The sequence below is a fragment of the Capricornis sumatraensis genome, chromosome 20 (assembly GCF_032405125.1).
Source record: "Capricornis sumatraensis isolate serow.1 chromosome 20, serow.2, whole genome shotgun sequence".
Lineage (NCBI taxonomy): Eukaryota > Metazoa > Chordata > Mammalia > Artiodactyla > Bovidae > Capricornis > Capricornis sumatraensis.
In genome coordinates, this window is record NC_091088.1 from 27293603 (window position 1) to 27308560 (window position 14958).

Sequence of the window (14958 nt, forward strand, 5' to 3'; positions counted from 1 at the left end):
GGAGATTAGTTAGATCTAGTTGGATCTGTCTCACTAGCCTTGTGAAGTTGCTCAGTCATGTCCGACTCTTTGTGACCGCATGGATTGTAGCCTACCAGGCTCCTCTGTCCATGGGATTTTCCAGGCAAGAGTACCGGAGTGGGTTGCCATTTCCTTCTCCAGGGGATCTTCCCAACCCAGGGATTGAACCTGGGTCTCCCGCATTGTAGTCAGATGCTTTACCATCTGAGCTACCAGGGAAGTCACCCAAGGTGAATTCCATGGAACACTGTCTTCTGAAGATACCCAGAAACAAAATTATACCATAATCCAAAGAGCTTGAAAAAATCTTTTATGTTTTATTGCTCCTTTTAAATGTTATGATGTACATCAAGACATTAAAGGAACTGAAAAAATCCTACAGCTAAGGAACTTGTTGAAACTCTATGAGAAACGTATTTCCAAATTGATTTAAACACCAAACTTTCATTCTCATAATACTTACCAATATACCAATATACCTGGGAATACATTCTGATAAATACATGTAAATGATATAATGGAAATAATAACAGACACTATTATTTATTATCTAACTCTATGTCATATACTTTCCATCATCTTGTTTAATCTGTCAAACAACTTGATATTATATTTTCATGAATATTCTATAAATGTATATCTTCTACTATATATGTATATATGACATATACATATTATAATATTACATAATATTTAACAGATGAAAAAACTGAGGATTAGAATGGGTAAATAATTTCTCCAAGGCCACATAACTGGTCAGTGGTCAAATGAGGCTTTGAATGAAGATTCTTAACCATTGCTGTATACTGCTTCCACCCTACTCCAAATCCTATTCCATGCTTGAACAGACCCTTAAAATCATGGCTAAGAATTGTCCCATGCCCTTTTTTTTTTTTAAGTGTCTTTTTTTTTTTCTTTAAATTTATTTTGGCCGTGCTATACAGCATGTGGGATCTTAGTTCCCCACCCAGGGATCAAACCCACACCTCCTGCAGTGGAAGCTGGCAGTCTTAACCACTGGACATTCAAGAAAGTCCTTAAATGTCTTTTTATACATCTGCCAAAATAGGAAACTCATCATTTCTTCAAATAGCATATTTCATTATGGAATATCTTTAAATATTTTAGAAGTTCTTTATATTGAGTTGAAATCTGTCTTTATGTAACTTCCACTCATTATTTCTAGTTTCCACCTCAGGGATGACATAGATTAAGCTACTGTATTTCTATAAAGGAACAGTTCAAATATTTGAAGACAGCTGCTTGTCTTCCATCTGCTGTCAGGAAGGTAACCAAATTATAATTATATTTTTAGAAGTGGACTATATTGAGGTCCACCCATGTTGCTGCTGGGGAAGGAAATGGCAACCCACTCCAGTGTTCTTGCCTGGAGAATCCCAGGGATGGGGGAGCCTGGTGGGCTGCCGTCTATGGGGTCGCACAGAGTCGGACACGACTGAAGCGACTTAGCATGCATGCATGCATTGGAGAAGGAAATGGCAACCCACTCCAGTCTTCTTGCCTGGAGAATCCCAGGGACGGGGGAGCCTGGTGGGCTGCTGTCTATGGGGTCGCACAGAGTCAGACACGACTGAAGTGACTTAGCATGCGTGCATGCATTGGAGAAGGAAATGGCAACCCACTCCAGTCTTCTTGCCTGGAGAATCCCAGGGACAGAGGAGCCTGGTGGGCTGCTGTCTACCGGGTCGCACAGAGTCGGACACGACTGAAGTGACTTAGCAGCAGCAGCAGCATGTTGTTGCAAATGACAAGATTTCGTTCTTTTTCGTACTTTTTGAGAAGAATGTGTACTCTGTTGCTTTGAATGTAATGTTCTATATTTGTCTAAGTCATGGGGTATAATATGTTGTCTAAGGCTAATGTTTCATTACTGATTTTTTGTCTGGATGATCTATCCATTGATGAAAGTAGGGTATCAAAGTCCCCAACTGTTAATGCGTTGGTATTTCTCTCTTTGGGTTTCTCTGGTAGCTCAGTCAGTAAGAATCCACCTGCAATGCAGGAGACCCAGGTTCAGTCCCTAGGTTTGGAAGATTCCCTGGATAAGGAAATGGAAACCCACTCTAGTATTCTTGCCTGGAGAAACCCATGGACAAATGTTAGATTGGTTAACATTTGCTTTAAAATTTAAGTTCTCCTGCGTTGGTGTCATAAATTCTTACAAATGTTATATCCTCTTTCTGCACTGACCTCTCTATCATATGTAATGCCTTTCTTTTTCTCTGATCACAGTCTTTGTTTTGTTTTTTATTAAAAAAGAAAAAAGAAGTGGACTATCATTAGTGTGTAAAGCAGGACTTGAAATAGGTCTTATCAATGTTTTGCCTCATTCACATTCTCTTGGAAGATTTCCTAGTTTCCACAGTGGCACAAAGAAAGAAAGCAAAATTTTTAATCATTGGGGGCCCAGAGAGAGAGGGAGAAAAAGAAAGGGATTGACAACGTGTGTGTGCCGTGTGTGTTCATATGCACTTTCGAACAAGTATATACAAATGAATTTGATGCTTAATAAGTTCTAAAAAGGAAGAAAGAAATCTTAGGACAAAGCAGAATTATGTAATTGTGTAACAGAAATATGTTGATCAAAGCGTGAGCATTCTCAATACTCCCACACTGAAGAATTCTTTCTTTGCCTACTGGTGTCAGAGATCTGTGATATTGACATGGAGGTGATTCTGCAAAAGAGAGAAGATAGGAGAGAGAATCTAACTTGCTTAATTCCTGGCCTCTTTTTCCTTATGGAGAATTTCCAGGTAATGAGCCAAGCAGAAAAGAAACTTTAACACAAAATAAAATAGCAAGGCAAAATTGATCTGCAGAATAAAGAATAAGGAGGAAGATGGAGAGGGATGAAAAAAAGAAAAGTACCAGGAACTGGAAGTTGGGAAAGAGTTTTGAGGGCATTCGACAAGAGCCTCAAGGGCAGTTTTGGGTGTAGGAGAATTGAGTAGGAGAGGGAAAGGAATTTTAATATGTGTTTCTGTGGGTTTTGAAATGGATCTTTCTCAAGGTTCTTTAAGCGAGGCAGTAACAACTGAAATTCCTTTTCGATTAATTTTAGTTCGTAGACTGGTTTTTGAACCTGTGGCGGATTCATGTTGATGTATGGTAAAACCAATACAATATTATAAAGTAATTAACCTCCAATTAAAATGAATAAATTTATATTTAAAAAATAAAAATAAAACTGGGCATCTTGTGCTGTGGGGTTTAGGAGGATTGCATTTTTGACATTCCTCTTTTGTCATATCCTCCATCTGCTGCAGATGGACATTAGGCCAGGGCATTAAAAAAATTCATTGGAAAGAGGATTAAAGTTTGCCACCTCATAACATGCCGTAGAGAGTCGTTAGTTAAGTTTTATTTAGTGAAAAATGAGGACTATAACTCAGAACACTGCCTTTCAGATAGTTCTGAGAAACCACTCCAAAGAGGTAGGGGGGATGCTCAGCATATGTGTGATTTGGGTGATTCATTCTCTCAAGCACACATTTTTTTACAGAAGGTTGCTGCTTGTCTCGTGAAGGTTACTACTAGTCATGAGCACCAGATGTCGCCATGAAGTATTTTAGTGCTTTTCTAGATTGGGGGAGATACAAGAATTGGGCTCATAAAATCTTCTCCTGAAAGTATCTAACTATCTGAAGTTCTGTCCTGCCAGTTTTCCCCAGAGCTCAGAGTGCCTCATTCCTGATCTCCTCCACCCTGAACTCCTTTCAGGGGGAGCTGAAGGTCAGCAGCTGGCAGTTTATAATTCAGTCCTTGTAGAGGTAGAAGGCAAGTGCCAATTTATAGCTGGCAATAGGAATTAGGTTGAGTTCACGGCATTTGAGTTTGAGCAAACTCCGGGAGATAGTGAAGGACAGGGAAGCCTGGCGTGCTGCAGGGGCCCATACGGAGTCCGGACACCACTGAGCAACTGAGTAACAAGGCATTTGAGTTCTTGGAATCTCTTATCTGCCATGTTAAAAGATAAACCAAGGCATATTAAAATTTCAAGAGTTAATCTGAAAAAAAAAATCAATTAAAACCAGGCTGCACCAAACAGGAAGGGGTCAGGAATACTCTACTGACCGAAGATTAAGGGAAAGACTCCACAGAGAAGATGAAGAAGCAAAGGAAGGCAATTATTTGACTGGCTGTAGTTTAAAGCCCATTTGGCTGTTTGTGACTGGTCATCCGTAGTGTTTCTATGTCTTAAACTTGGAGTGTTACAGGATTAGATTTTGATTCACTTATGTGGGCCACCACACCACTACAGCCGCCTCAGTCCAATGGCCTCCTCGTGTAATTAATTTGAGAGCCTAAAAGCAAGATTTCTACAAAAAAAAAAAAAACCTGTTGTCATAAATCCCTCCCCCGAAGCAACTCTGATCTTTCTCCCCACCACACCCAAACAGACATTGTCATGAAACTACCATACCTCTCATTCAGTCTCCTGAGGGCTCAGTTATGTTCCACCTTTACATGGTCTTATTCTCCTGTGTCTCCATATCCAGATCTTCTTTCCCTTATAAAGACATCAGTCATTGGACGAAGGGCGCACTCTAATCCAGCATGAACCCAGTTTAATTTGACTACTTCTTCAAATCCTATTTCCAAATCAGATTATATCCCAAGGTTCTGGACATAAATGGCAGGGGAAGCTCTTCAACCCACTCCCATGGTTAAAGCCACGGCCTCTAGAGTTTGGGTTTCCTTGGTAACTCAGTTGGTAAAGAATCTGCCTGCACTGCAGAAGACTAGGGGTCGATCCCTGGGTCAGGAAGATCTCCTAAAGAATGAAATGGCAACCCCCTCTAGTATTCCTGCCTGGAGAATCCCATGGACAGAGGAGCCTGGAGGGCTATCATTCATAGGGTCACAAAGAGTCAGACACAACTGAAGCGAGTAAGCATGTATGCTAGAGTTCAAATTCTTGTCTTAACCTAAGTCAGTTCAGTTCAGTTAAGTCACTTAGTCATGTCTGACTCTTTGCAACCCCATGGATTGCAGCACGCCAGGCCTCCCTGTCCATCACCAACTCCCGGAATTTACCCAAACTAGTGTCCTTTGAGTTGGTGATGCCATCCAACCATCTCATCCTCTGTCATCCCCTTTCCCTCCTGCCCTCAGTCTTTCCCAGCATCAGGGTCTTTAACCTAAGTAGCTGTGTGAGTTTGAATAATTCACCTGACCTGCACAAATCTGTTGTCTCACCCATCATGTGTGAGTTTTATGGCCTTGCGGAGCAAATTAGGTAATGTTTGTAAAGTCTTTGAGCACACTGCTTGGCCTTTGGAAAGTGTCCGCACTTGGAGGCATTGATCATCATCTCCCATCAGTCTAACCCTTCATCCTTTTCTGGCTTTTCTGTGCTTTTCTATCCAACTTGCTCTTTAAATATTGGTTTTTCCAAGAGTTCTTTCTTCCCTACTCTTCTGCCTCAGGCAGCTCCTCCCCTCGAGGTTTGTGTGTTCTGATGACTCTGTTGAGGTGAAAACTTTTCCTTTTTCAACTTGGATCCAGCAGTTGGGAGCCTGAAAAATTTAACTGAAAAAAAATTTTTTTTAAATAGAGAGTAACAGAAAGAAAGACAAAGTTTATTTTCAAACGTGCATACAGGAATTTTCAATAATGGAAAACTCATGGAAAATCCCAAGGGAAAGTGTACATATGTATCAATTCAATTTAACAAAAGAGGGGGATTTTATTTAGGGTTTCAGTGAGAGAATATGGAAGTTTCTACTGCTTCTCAATGCTAATGGTAATGGGCAGTCTGTCTTCTTAGCAACTGAATTTTTAGGAAACTCCCTAGGAGGGAAGTCAATAGCTCCTATATTTTCAGGAGGCTCTGCTTTGAGCAGATAAAGAAAATTCAGGTAAGATTTCTTTCTGTATGACTGTGCTCACTTTACATGTTTTAATGTTTTCACTTTAACAGGGCTTCTCTGGTGATCCCGTGCTTAAGACTCTGCGCTTCCACTTGCAGATGGCACAGGTTCAAGCCCTGGTTGAGGAATTAAGATCCCATGTGCCTCACAACGCAGCCTAAATAAATAAGTAAAATTCGTGTTTATACTAATTCTGGGGATCCGAAAGAATCTCCACATTTCCCTCATCTGAAACTCCCCTAGAAGTTTCACACACAAGAAAAGAAACTAGGTCATTTGCTGTGGAGAGCTAAGCGAGAAGTTGCAAGGTGAAAGACCTCCAAAGGGAATGAAGAACAGGGATTCGAATGCGAAATCGAAAAAGAAAAATGATTGAAGTAAACTATAAATGCAGTCTCTGCATTCAGGAGGCAGCCAGCTGAGATTCTGTTGTTGAACACAAGTTTGTCTGCCCAACGCACAGCGTTTGTAGTTAGGAGCAGAGAAAGGTTTATTACTGCAGGGCCGTGCAAGAAGAACAGGCAGACCACACACACTCAAAAGACCCGAAATCCCCAAAGGCTTTCAGATAAGGGTTGTTTTGTTTTATTGGGATATAGTTGCTGCACAATATTGTGTTAGTTTCTGCTGTACAATGAAGTCAGCCAGTTGTACGTATACATATATCCCCTCCCTCTCGGGACTCCCTCCCACCTCACCCCTCATTCGTCTAGGTCACCAGGGAGCACCGAGCTAAGCTCCCTGAGCTATGCAGCAGGTTCCCCAAGGGTTTTTAAAGGCAATATTTGGCGTGAAGGCTACAGGGTGCCTGACTTTCTTCTGATTGGCTAGTGGCAAGATAATATGGTGATGTTTCAAGAACCTCCATCATCAGTCTTGGGTTCCAATCCAACTGGGGTCCAGTACTTGAGGGTGTTAGTTTCTGCACAACTCAGATCTTATGTGTATCTTTTGAAGAGGAACTAAGACTCTGTTCTGGGCTTTCCCAGGTGGCACTCGTAGTAAAGAACCAGCCTGCAGTGCAGAAGATGTAAGAGACTCAGTTTTGATGCCTGGGTTTGGGAAGAACCCCTGAAGACGGGCATGGCAACCCACTCCAGTATTCTTGCCAGGGGAATCTTGTGGACAGAGGAGCCTGGCATGCTATGGTCCATGGGGCCAAAAAGAGTAGGACATGACTGAAGCGACTTAGCACACAGATCGCCGTTTCATTCCCTCACTTTCCTAATTAGTAACTGCTTGGATCTGCTCTTTGGAATTCGAGGGGAACCTGGGAGACTAAAGTCCTGTTCAGAACACAAGAAATGGGGAACACAGAAAGAGCTCTGTATTCCAGACAGCCCCACAGGGTCCAGCTCAGTTCCAACTTCTAGATGTTGGATTTGAAGCATCTTTAGGGAAGATGTTTAGTGGCAGTGTTTCAGGAAGGAGGACCCCTACCAAGGCTTGAGAGTGGGCTCTTGACTAACCCTCAGAAATGAATTATCTGAGGAGACACAGGTGCTGACCAAGCAAGAGACTTTATCGGGAAGGGGAGCCTGGGTGGAAAGCAGGAGGGTAAAGGAAACCAGAAAGACTGCTCTGCCGTGTGGCTTGCATTCTCAGGTTCCCTGGTGATGGGATTAGTTTCCAGTTGTCTCTGCCCAATCATTGTGACCCAGGGTCCTTCCTGGTGGCACACACATTGCTCAACCAAGATGGATTCCAGGGAGGAGGATTCTGGGATGTTGGTAGGACATGTGGTATCTCTTTTTGACCTTTCAAGAATTCTTCTGGTTGGCAGTGGCTTGTTAGTTCTGTGTTCCCAACCAGGACCTCCTGTCGTAAAATAACTCACGGAAATGGTTACTGTGGTGCCTGGCCGGGGTGGGCGGTATCAGTCAGTGTTTCCCCTAAGAGTCGTGTTATGGTAACTTCCTGTAGCAGAGCGTGAAGACATAGGTTTTCCAGTGAACTCTGAGTGACCTGCCCTCATAGACCCTTTGAATGTCTATCAAGTCCAGCTCCAGTTTTCAGGGTTTCCAGAAAGGGGCAGTTTTAGTTTTCAATCATGTCAAGTCAGGAGAGTGGGAGAAAATTGGAAGTATTAACTCCTGACAAAATGCAAGCGACAGCAGGATCCAGTTTACAAAAAGAAGAAAAACAGCTCAAAGACAAGGAATGGGACTAGTATCTGAAAACCCACAAGAGTGGGTTATAGTTTTCCATAGAAACATGTAATTTCTCCTACAACCACCTATTTTCATAAAAAACAAAGTAAGATCATTATTGATTGCATGCTGCTAAGTTGCTTCAGTCGTGTCCGACTCTATGCGAGCCCATAGACTGGACTATGCAGCCCACCAGGCTCCGCCGTCCCTGGGATTCTCCAGGCAAGAACACTGGAGTGGGTTGCCATTTCCTTCTCCAGTACATGAAAGTGAAAACTGAAAGCGAAGTCACGACCCCATGAACCGCAGCCTACCAGGCTCCTCCGTCCATGGGATTTTCCAGGAAGGAGTACTGGAGTGGGGTACCATTGCCTTCTCCATTGATTGCATAGTAAGTCTGATTTCATTAAATTTGACCTGCTTATTTACATAAATGCAGCAAGAATGGCAACTAATGCCACAGTTCTATTAAAGTTTACTTTGCTGGAAACAAAACTGTGTTACTGAGATTGGGACGGGAACCTGTGGTCTTTTAACTGAGATTGTACTTGGTCTCAGGACTTAATGAAACTCAGGTTCTTGATGTCTCATCACAGAAAGAATTCAGTGAGAGACAAAGTGATAGTTAAGAAGTGGATTTGTTTAGAGAGAAACACACTCCACAGACAGAGCATAAGCCATCTCAGAAGGCAAGCGCAGCCTTGAAATATGGCATGGTTAGTTTCTATGGGCTGGGTAATGTTATAGCTAAAGAAAGAGTGAGAGGGTTATTCCAACCATTTCAGGGAAGGGGTGGGGATTTTCAGGAATGGGCCACTACTCACTTTTTGGTCTCTAGTTGACCTCAGAACTGTCATGGCACTGGTGGGTGTGTCATTTAGCTTGCTGATGCATTAAGATGAGCGTATATTGAGGCTCTGGAGAAGGAAATGGCACCCCACTCCAGTACTCTTGCCTGGAGAATCCCATGGACGGAGGAGCCTGGTAGGCTACAGTCCATGGGATTGCTGAGTCGGACACAACTGAGCAACTTCACTTTCGCTTTTCACTTTCATGCATTGGAGAAGGGAATGACAACCCATTCCAGTGTTCTTGCCTGGAGAATCCCAGGGACAGAGGAGCCTGGTGGGTTGCCGTCTATGGGGTCGCAGAGTCGGACACGACTGAAGTGACTTAGCAGCAGCAGCAGCATACTGAGGCTCAAGGTCTAGTGGAAGTCAACCTGTTCTCCATCTTGGACCCATTTGGTTCTAGTCAGTTTATGTCATGTCCTTGGTCTATGTCCCATCTTTTCAAGTTTGTGCCCTGCCCCTTCCCTCCTGCTTCAGAACTTCTCATAAAAAATCTCAGATTGGACTTCTGAAAGTGTACTTTAGATTAGTCAAGCCAAGAACTTGCCATCAACTATCCACTCTGCCTAAAGGTGTGGATAAAATCCTCTCTTCTCAAAGCTCCCAGGATATCCTCTTTCCTGCACCCTCCAGAAAGTGACTTTCCTTATTCACCTGTATGGCTGGGAATCCCGTAATTCAGAGAATAACCCAATTATTTCAAGAAAGCTTCATAAGCAATGACTCCATAAAGTCAATTCTATTTCCTTAAAACTGTCTGGTAGTATTTGATTTTATGTACATCATTCTCAAATATGGCATTCTAGTAAAAATTTTGGTTGCATGATCAATTTTTCCAACTATATAATTAAATGGAAGCCAAGTTCTTATTTAACTTATGCAAGTAACTATATTGCCGTGAATATAACAACACTTGAAAAGAAGTATCTGAATTCTGGAAAGATCAAGAAGGGAGAAAAAGAGAAGTGCTTCAGTTTTGTTTACAAACATTTAATATACAAAATTGTTTTAAGTTATAGATATCTTAAGAGAAATGAGAAAGGGGTTCCTTGTATCCAGAAGGTGTAATATTAAAGAACCAGCAATATTCCCCTAAAAATGTCATAAAAATTATAATAAATTTTCATGAGTTCAATCAGTCTCATGTAATTAATTCTTGTTCTACTTGCTCTTGGGTTAGCAGTTGCAACTAGAGTTCTCTACCCAGTCCAGTGTAATCATCTCAAAGTTATTAATACCATCAGAAGTCTGTACCCCAGAGTACATGCCATAGCCCTTTCTATGAGCCTGAGATGGTCCCTTTTTTTGAAGATGAAACATTCTGGATTTTATCTGATCATAAAGCACTATTTGTAAATAATAAGAGACTTAACATGACCATGGTTTAAAATTTGATGAAATTTCATTATAAAAGTAACACAATTTGGTTGTTTCTGTGATATACAACATTTTAAATAATAATTGGAATTGTAACTGCTAATAGTATGCCAGGATATTTCATGGAAGGTACTGATACATTTTTAGAAACTTCATACAGTTTCTGAATACATACATTAATAGTATTTATCCATACAAATAAAGCCTAGGGAAGCTTAAGCATCACTTTTTATTTGACAATTTTATTCATGCAGTTTAACACATCAAACAAACCCAATTAGTTTAACATCTTTCTTTTTACAAAGAGAGGAAAAAAACACTCTTTGAGATGTTCTAGGAACCTTTTGTGAAATCTCAAAGTCAGTTGAAGGTCAAAAAGATTTCATTTAGAATTTGATTTGGGGAAGTTGTCAAAAATGTCAAAGTGTTTAAACACTTCATTAACCAGAAGCACAGATCTCTATGCAACAATAGTTAATTGTCAATTTAACCAAAATAACAATAAGAAGTTTTCAAAAGTAAACAGAGGGAGCAACATGGTTATAAAAAAAAAAAAAACAGCTCTTATAAAATGTGAGAAGAACTGTTTCTCTTAAATAATTGAGGACATGATAAAGACAACACAGGAAATTATTGTGGTAAGATTCAGAGTTGTTTCCTAGGTGGATTAATCAAAAGGTAGAGAAAATTTTTTACAATCTCTTACTGAAAACAGGCCTACAATTCAACACATTTTGTCCTTAAGAGAGAGAAAAATCAGACTCTAGTTTTGCATTAGTGTGCTGTCAATATTAAAGTTCACTTTAAAATCTTATAACAAATTTACTTATCCAGTTTGACCACATGAGATTAAATATTCTCTTTGTCTCTCTTCCCCTGTCTCTCTTTCTCTCCCACAAACCTTTTACAAGTTTCTAGACCCATTCAGTTCTTGTCCTACATTTTCCTCTTTCTTATTCTGGAACAACTTTGACACAACTATTTTGGGATGAAATTACTCTCTTTTTTTCCTTAGCAGAAACATAGCCTTAACACCTTGTATACTTTTTTTTTTAATCAAAAACATATCCTACTTTCCTGGTACATTTTGCATAGATTTTTTTCCTTCATCCTTATTACTTCTAGTAGTGTCTCTTACATATACTGATTATAATTCTCAATCCTTAGATTTTCTTTTTTTAAGAGAAAACTAGGAAACAGTTTTTGATCCTGTGGTGGAACAGATGCTGTTGTTGCTGCTCGTGTTGAGTCCAGAACCGCAGCTGGACAGGAGGCTAGAGGATGTGCGAAGGATGCTGACCTGCTGACTGGGCCTGGAGACCCCAAGGAGGAGGAGGAATGAGTGGACCCCTTACAGCAGTGAGAGGGCAAGGCGAGCAGCTGGAGAAATGCATAAAGGCTCATGAACAGCTAGAGCTCTGAGATGAGCGTGTAGCCTGCAGGTCACAGGCAGAGGAGGACTGCACAGAGGAGCTCTTCAACTTCTTGCATGTGCGGGACCACTGTATGACCCACAAATTGGTTAACAGCTTGAAATAAGTGTGCAGATTCATTCACCCCAGCCTTCGTCACCTGGGCATCAGGATATTTCCTTATGGTTTTGAACATACTGTTGATTGTGTAATCAAGTTCATGTGAATCTCAAAGATTTGGGCTTAGGCAAGTAGCTTCTATGTAATTATCAGTGACTTCATCTTAATGAAATCCAGTGATCAGCTTAGGCAAGTAGCTTCTACATAATTATCAGTGATTTCATCTTAATGAAATCCAGGGACCAGGCGAAAAAAAAAAAAAAAAACCTAGGAAATAAACAATGGTGATATTCCAGCATTCAGTAGTTGATAAGCAAAAGTATGAATACACCATCTCACAATTTCTAGAGCCATATGCTTCCTTATAGTACAGTTTCCCAGTGTGGCAAAAGAACATGTTTATTAACAGGTCCAAGTATCTTTATTCTCTATGTAAAAATAAGAAGTCAGGTCAACTCCATTGCTGCCCTGCAAATAGTTTCATTAGTACCATCTTTCTAGATTCCATATACATGCGCTAATATACAATGTTTGTCTTTCTCTTTCTGACTTACTTCGCTCTGTACTTTAGACCCTACGACTGATTCATGTTGATGTATAGCAAAAATCAGCACAATATTGTAATTATCTTTTTTTATCTTTTAATTGATAATCGCTTTACAGAATTGTGTTGTTTTCTGCCACATGTCAACATGAATCAGCCATAGATATACGTATGTCCCCTCCCTCTGAACCTCCCTCCCATCTCCCTTCCCATCCCACCCCTCTAGGTTGATACAGAGCTCCTGTTTAAGTTACCTGAGTCATACAGCAAATTCCCACTGGCTATCTCTTTTACATATGGTAATATAAGTTTCCACGTTACTCTCTCCTCCAATAAAAAACTTAAAATAAAAATAAAACTTTTTTTAATTAAAAAAAAAAAAGGCAAGGGGACTTCCCTGATGGTCCAGTGGCTAAGTATCCACCTTCCAAAGTAGGGGATATGGGTTTCAACCCTGGTCAGAGAACTAAGATCCCACATAGTGTGGGGCAAGTCAGCCTGTGCATTGTGACTAAGACCCAATGTAGCCAAATAAATACATAAATTTAAAAAAAAAGAAAAAGAAAACGAAACAGGAGACAAAGCTCTCTTGCGCATATGCACTCTGTCTCACTCTCTTTTTTAACCAGTGCCACCTGGCTTGTGGGATCCTAGTTCCCCAACTAGGGACTGAACCCAGGCCCTCGGCAGTGAAAACTTGGAGTCCTAACCACTGGACCACCAGGGAATTCCCACTCTTTCTCTCTTTCTTTCACTCTTTCTTTCTCCATTTCCTTCCTCTTTCTTTCTCACGTGAAAATACAGGGAGACGCCTACAAGCCAGAAAATGACCTTTCACCACAATCCCAGAACACTTGTATCCTGATCTTAGACTTCCAGCCTCTGAAACTGTGCAAAATAAATATTTGCTGTGTGACCCTCCCAATTTATGATATCTTGTTAAAGCAGCCCAAACTGACTATGACACACAATAACACAAACGTCACATGTTTGCATACAAAAGTTGGTCCTCGTCTTTGCTCCACTTTATATTTTTATCCGAATTGTGCTTCTGGCAGATGGAACAAGCTGTCACCTCCTCAATATGGGGCTTAAAGTTTTGTCCAATATTTGTAGAGGAGATTTTTAAGATTTCTTCTCTTTTTCTTGATATATTAATATAACCTTAAGGAGGCTATGGACTAAATTTTGTTTGCCATTAGCCTGTTTGTTCTTTCTCAGCCTCATGTAGTTGCTTTTAAGAGTCCCTTGAGAACCCCTGAGGAGGACCAAGGGTTACCTGAAGTTCCAGGGACTCTAGGGAGTTGGAGGGCTAAAATGGAAAGATAGAAAATCCAGCTTGGGAGATTTATGTTTTCCCAAAGGCACTATTATCCTTAGAAAAGTCACACCAAGAAGAAAGGAGGCAGGCAGAGTTAGTGCCTTGGTGGCAGAACGTAAGTCAGTGGGGTTTGAGAGAAAAGGAGTTAGTCTACTGAAAAGTTCCCAGAGAGGAAAAGGATCAAGTAGGGAGGATAGAGAGGCCTTGAAAGCAAAGCCAGAAAGGAGAACTTCGAGCCCAAGAGGTATCTTCCAAACAAAGACGCTAGATTGTAACTCAGCTTCAGAAAGTATACTCATTTCAACTATGACTCAAACATAAGTATCTTCCCTGGTGGGTCAGATGGTAAAGAATCTGCCTGCAGTGCATGAGACCTGGGTTCAATCCCTGGGCTGGGAAGAGGGCGTGGCAACCCACTCCAGTATTCTTGCCTGAAGAATCCCATGGACAGAGGAGCCTGGCGGGCTACAGTCCATGGGGTCGCAAAGAGTTGGACACAACTTAGCGACTTTCACTTTCTTCACTTTTTTTACTTCACAGGGCCAAAAATCAAAGAGGACACAGAAGGTATCAACCTTCACACCCAAAGGTAGTCAAGGAGGAAGGAAGGAAGCATCTCATTGCCATAGTGATGAACACGGGCAGTGGGGAGAGAGACAAGAGTCCTTACAGGATGAGACCTTTCAAGCTTTAGATTTCAATGAATTCCCTGAGAGTTGCTAATGGTCAGTAGAACCGCACTCCAGATGTGGTACCCAGACCACCCATATTTCAGTCGTGTCTGACTCCTTTCGGCCCCATGGACTGTAGCCCACCAGGCTCCTCTGTCCATGGGATTCTTCAGGCAAGAATACTGGAGTGGGTTGCCATTTCCTTCTCCAAGGGATCTTCCCAACCCAGAGATCCAATCTGCGACTCTTAAGTCTCCTGCATTGGCAGGCAGGCTTTTTATCTCTAGCACCACCTAGGAAGCCCCATTTCTACCCTTAAGCAGGTAGAAAACCAGAGTAAACTTTTCAGTTTCCAAAACCAGGTTCTCAGGAAAGAAGAATCCCACGGACAGAGGAGCCTGGCAGGCTACACCGTGATAGCTACACTTTTAGCTATCACAAGACAAAACAGTCGCACAAAAGACAGACCGAACAGCTACCTGTAACAAAAGCCCCAATATCCAAAGAACTCGGGGATAGGAGGAGTGGACTGGGAGGGAATGACGTAGGAAAGAATGGCTTTACTGCTTTCCCAGGCAAAGGGGGACATGGTGGGTG